The sequence below is a fragment of the Solanum verrucosum genome, unplaced genomic scaffold (assembly GCF_900185275.1).
Source record: "Solanum verrucosum unplaced genomic scaffold, falcon-dt-bn FXZP01000011.1, whole genome shotgun sequence".
Taxonomy (NCBI): Eukaryota; Viridiplantae; Streptophyta; class Magnoliopsida; order Solanales; family Solanaceae; genus Solanum; species Solanum verrucosum.
In genome coordinates, this window is record NW_026020058.1 from 1523684 (window position 1) to 1529707 (window position 6024).

General features: G+C 34.3%; 1 pseudogene; it reads left to right on the top strand.

Moving 5' to 3' along the window:
• The first annotated feature begins 4685 nt into the window (after positions 1–4685).
• Positions 4686–5613, top strand: LOC125823238 (uncharacterized; annotated as a pseudogene).
• The last annotated feature ends 411 nt before the right edge of the window (positions 5614–6024 follow it).

The following is a 6024-nucleotide window of genomic DNA, read 5'->3' on the forward strand; positions in this document are numbered from 1 at the left end:
GTCGCATAGATATCAATGGATAATTTAGATAGAAGTTGGATGAGTCTCAGATGCTGCAGTAATAAATATATTAGTGGAGTGAATGGTTTTCTTGATAAGGTATTTCAACGAGCTTCTAAAGGAAATGAAATATTATGCCCTTGCAAAAAATGCATCAATCGTTATTGGCATTATAGAAAGGTGGTAGAGGATCACTTGATTGTAAATGGATTTGTGAATGGATACAACAAATGGTTTTTTCACGGGGAGAGACTTATCTCATGAAATACACCACTTTCACACAACCATGATGATACTAATGGACTACTTCATGATACGTTTTGAAATATAGAGGGTGAAATAGGGCATGGAGAAGGACAGAGAGAAGGGCTATCTGAAGATGCAAAGAGATTTTTTAAATTAGTGGATGAAGGAAAAAAAGAGCTACATCCAGGGTGTGAGACCTTCAGTAACCTGAGTTTCATCATTCAGTTATACTTGCTTAAATCCATACATGGGTTGAGTGATTTGGCTTTTACTGATCTATTAGACTTGTTAAAAGAAACATTTCCCTTTCCTCAACTGCCTGAGTCTTTCAATAAATCTAAAAAAATGATAAAATATTTTGGTCTCTGCTATGACAAAATACATGCATGCCGTAACGATTGCATGGTATTTTGGAATGTAAATGTGGAGAAAGATAATTGGTTTGTGTGTGGATCTTCTAGATGGTCAAATGAGGGTGATGGCATGACTAGTGAAAGCTATAAAATACCAGCAAAGAGTTTAAGGTACTTTCCTTTAAAGCCTAGCCTTCAAAGAATGTTTATGTGTCCTGAAACAACTGTTGCAATGAGATGGCATGATTCTGAACGACCTAATGATGGTAATATAAGGCATCCTGCTGATGGAGAAACTTGGAATGATTTTTATTCTATGCATCCAAACTTCTCAAAAGATCCTCGTAATGTTAGATTGGGCCTTCCAAGTGATGGTTTCAATCCATTTCGAATCATGAGCATTTCCCATAGTACCTGGCTTGTTATGTTGATGAACTATAATTTATCATCATGGATTTGCATGAGGCCAGAGTATATGATGTTGTCGATGATCATTCAAGGGTCATCATCTCCTGGACAGGATATAGATGTGTACCTTCAACCATTAATTACTGAATTGAAGGAACTATGGTAATTTGGGATAGAAACATATGATACTCATACAAATCAAACATTTCAAATGCGTGAAACTTTAATGTGCACAATTAGTGATATTCCAGCGCTAGCAATGCTTTCTGGATGGAGTACTAAGGGAAAATTAGCATGCCCCACGTGTAACTACGACACATGCTCTCAATATCTCAAACATAGTCGTAAAATGTGTTACTTAGGTCATCGGGAATTTTTGCCTCTTGATCATCCATTTAGAAGAGACAAAAAATCTTCTAATGGAGAAGAGGATCCTAGACCTGCACCTAGATCCTTATTGGGCATAGAAGTGTTTGAAAAGTTACATGATTTCAATAATGTTTTTGGAAAGGGCAACAAGAAAAGACGTCGAAATAATGAGGGTCCATGGAAGAAAAGATCCATATTTTTTGAATTACCATATTGGAAACATAATAAGTTGAGGCACAATCTTGATGTGATGCATATTCAAAAAAAATCTATGTGCTAGTTTGCTTGGGACTTTATTAGATATCCCAGGAAAGTCAAAAGGTTACTTTAATTCTCGCTATGACTTGCAAGATATGGGGATACGAAAGCAGCTTCATCCAAGGAAAGATAATACAAATGGAAAAGCTCACTTAGCTAAATCACGTTTTACTATGAAACTAGAAGAAAAATGATTATTTTGCACTGTCTTAAAAAGTGCAAAATTACCAGAAGGATTTGCCTCAAACATATCAGATTGTGTAGATGTGGATGAGATAAAAACATCAGGGTACAAAAGCCATGATGCTCATTTTATAATGCATTACTTGCTCCAAATTGTGGTTCGAAAAGCATTGCCGAAGAATGTTTCATTAGCCTTGATTAGGTTGGGGAACTTTTTTAAAGATATATGCAGTAAGGTTTTAAGGCGAGCCGATCTTGAGTTAATGCAGATTGAAATCAAAGAAATTGTATATGAGCTTGAAAAGATTTTTCCTCCATCTTTTTTTAATATAATGGAACATTTGCCTATCCATTTGGGTGATGAAATTATACTGGGTGGTCCAAATCATCTTCGATGGATGTATTCCAATGAGAGAAAAATGTGTGAGTTCAAGGGTTTTGTTCGTAATCGACGTTATCCAGAAGGTTATATAACAGAGGGGTTTGATGTTGAAGAGTTCTTGATCTTTGGTTTGTGATACCTACATTATGGAGTGAAGACACTATTCAGTTGGTACTGAACTGAGGATGATGAGGACGTTGAAAAAGAGGGAGATGATTTGTCCCTTTCGTTTCCTAAGCTTGGGCATCCAGATGGAAATGGGAAGGAGAAAAAAGGAAATACTTTTACCATGGATCTAGAGTTATCTAGTGAAGTACATCAATATGTTCTCTTCAATACTGGTGATGAACAAGTGGAAGATTTTATCAAGTAAGATAAAAACATAGTAATTATGTATAATTCTTCATTTGTTCAATTATTATACGGCACTTAAAACTTCAATTATAAATGCCTTATAATCAAACTTGAATTATTCATACTTGCAAGGACCATAAGATGTCAATTGATAGTAATATTAGATCAAATGTATGGACAAGTGCAAAGAGTCATTGTCAGGAATTTGGCAACTGGTGCAAAGAGAAAGTTAAAATTGTTGAAGTGCCTAATTAGTTAAGATGGCTAGCTAAAGGGCCTAATAGGGTGGCAACCAAAAGATATACTGCATATTTCATTAATGGATACCGATTTCATATATTAAAACGTGATTACTCACGAAAGTCTCAAAATAATGGAGTGACTTTATCAGCGACAACTGATAGTTTTGCTAGTGCTCAAGATCAAAATCCCATTGATGGAGAGGTTATATATTATGGGGCTATTCAAGATATCATTGAGGTTGATTATTACAATTGTTTTAGTGTTGTACTATTTAGATGTGATTGGTTTCATAATGAAATAGATGAATATGGGTTAACTCGTGTGTATTTCAACAAATCACGAAGTACGGATGACACTTTTGTGTTGGCGTCTCAAGTGCATCAAGTATTTTATGTGGCGGATCTAATCGAGAAGGATGTTTATTATGCAAGGAATAAAGTGCCTGTTGATTTGTATGACTTGGAGGAAGAAAATTGTCCTAATATTGGAGTTACATTTTGGAGAGAGCTAAGTGAAGACATTGGTCCCTCAGATAGATTATTCGATGTTGGCATGAGATGGTCAAGAGAAGATATTCCTGTTGATGTTGTTGATATTCCATCTGATGCTCAATTTTCAAAGGATACAACTATGTGAACGTCGGAAGAGGAGGATGACTTTGATGATACTGATTGGGATTGACTAGATGCAGATGATTAAATAAATAATTTAGGAATGTCTTGTAAGTATATATTTATCATCGTTTTATTTTATTTTGAGTGAGTGATAAATGTCATTTCCTTAGAAATACATGTTTCTTTTATTCTTTTTTTCTTAAAATTATATTTTGATTTGTTTCTTAGAAATACATGTACCTTATATTGTGCTTCAATTGATCTGATTCTTATTCATATATATCGTTTTGACAGATTTGATAGTCATGAAGAAGGAGGAGACTTCAAAACAAAACAAGAAAGGAAATGGAAAACAATATGTACAAGATGGAACACTGACATCTATTGCTTACAAAATGGTTTTTCACTGACTTTACAAGAAGAATTGCGACAAGTGCCTCAGATTTTTTATACTTTGAAAGCACAGTCTAAAAAGGATCAAATGCCTCAGAGTTGTTCCACTCTAAAAGCAAGATCTATGCAGAAATCACAGTAACATGTGCCTCCGAGTTTTTCCACTTTAAAAGCACAAGTTGTGCAGGAACAAGGGCAACAAGCACCTATGAATACTTCCACTGTAGTAGCACAAGTTTTAGAGAAATAGTTGCAACATGTGCCAAGAGAATCTCCTGTTGTAGAGGCACACAATATATAGGACCAAGTGCAACAGAAGAAAATGACCTATCATGAGAACTAGGTAAAAACATATAAATTCACTTCTAAATATTTTAATGTATTGGAATTGTAAAATCAGTTTACATTGTTGATATGTTGTTTAACTTTGCTTCGTATTATTGTAGGCCCTGTCACTCAAAAAAAGAAAAGAGGTAGTACAGTATTGCAAACTGTACGTGCGACAAGAGCATAAGTTGGTCATGTTGAATAGGTACAATCAACCCATTGGTCCTACTAATATCGTTGTAACAGAGTTGGGGAATTTTCTTGGAACCTTGGCAAGGAATGCAATGTTTTGTCCTCTTAATATTTATAATTGGAAGAATATGGACACAAAAAACGATTTGTGGGACTACACCCAGGTTTGAGTTTCTTCATTTCTAATTTTAGTTATAAACTTTTCATACTTTTTACTAATATAAACAACAGATTGTAGGAGAAATATGTATTCCTGATAGTGCAAAAAAATGGGCTTTGGATGGAATTAAAATGCTCGGAGAAAGTATAAGAATGACTTTGTATCAGAAACATTATAAAGCATATGATAATGATGATCTTCGAATGGCAAATAAGCCCAAAGATGTTTCAGAATCTGATTTTAAGGATCTTATCAAATATTGGGACTCTAAAAAATTCAAGGTTAGATTTATATTTTATGTTCTGATTGATTCATTTTTCTGCTTTTGATACATTTTTTAATCTAAATAGAATTTATTGATTCATTTATTTACAGGAAATGAGTGTAAGAAATACCAAAAATTGAAAAAAATGGATGAATCCACACACTGCTGGTAAAACAAGTTTTGCTGTGATACACAGTAATTCGGTATGTTCTCCTGTTAATCATTAAATATGAACTTGTCATCATAAAATATCTTTAATACCAACTTTATGTAATTAGTAAAAAGAGAAGGAAAGCCCCGATGAGCTGTCAGCTAAAGAACTCTTTGTGGCTACAAGATCAAGAAAACTTGGTCGAGTGTACAAGGACTCCAACGAAGATACAATTAGTAAAATTGTATGACTTTTATTTTGTTATAATGTTGTTAAGATCCTTTATTTGTTCTTAAATACTTGATTTTATTTATTTGAATTTGATTTGCAGGCTGAAATGGAGAAAATGAAAAGTCGACAGAATGAAGATGACAATCAATCATTTGATGCTTTTACAGTAGTCATGGGACATGAACACCCAGGGTGCCTAAGATTGTATGGACGAGGAATTACCAAAAGTACATTGAAAAGAAAAGCGCTTTCTGAACCCTATTTAAGTGCTAATGATGAGAGGATGAAAAAAATGGAGGAATTGGAAGAGAGGATGCATGAAAGGATGGCGGAAAAATTAGAACAACAAAAGTAACCATACACCAAGAAGTTACAGATGATATTTTTGGACGACATAATCATATGTACCCTGGACTTCAATTGAATGTTTCCATGTTGGCATCAGTGGGTCCTCACTCACCACAAGAAGCTATGCAACTGTTGAATTGTCCATCTTCTAGCAAAAACCATCAAGGTATGTCTTTTATTCTTCACTTAATTCTTTCATCCATCATTAATTATAGTTGTTCCAGTTGAATGTTGAGTTTTCTACTCACTTTTTGTGTATAGATTTATCTCAATCAGGACCTTGTTCTGAGTATCACAACCTTGGACTCTTCTTTTCCTTTTCCAAATGTTTTAGTTATGAAAACGTTAGTCTTGGAATCATTGTTCTCTCATTAGTGTGACATCTTAAATTGTGAAATTATTATGGCTCTTATTTGTTAGTGAAATTGTTGGACGGTTGGAAACGATAAATATTTAGCACTAAAGGGTTGGCCTATTGCTGACACAGATGAACCGTTATTGTAAGTGCTAGTTTGTAGACAATTTGTGTGCGTTTCTACGCTGTTGT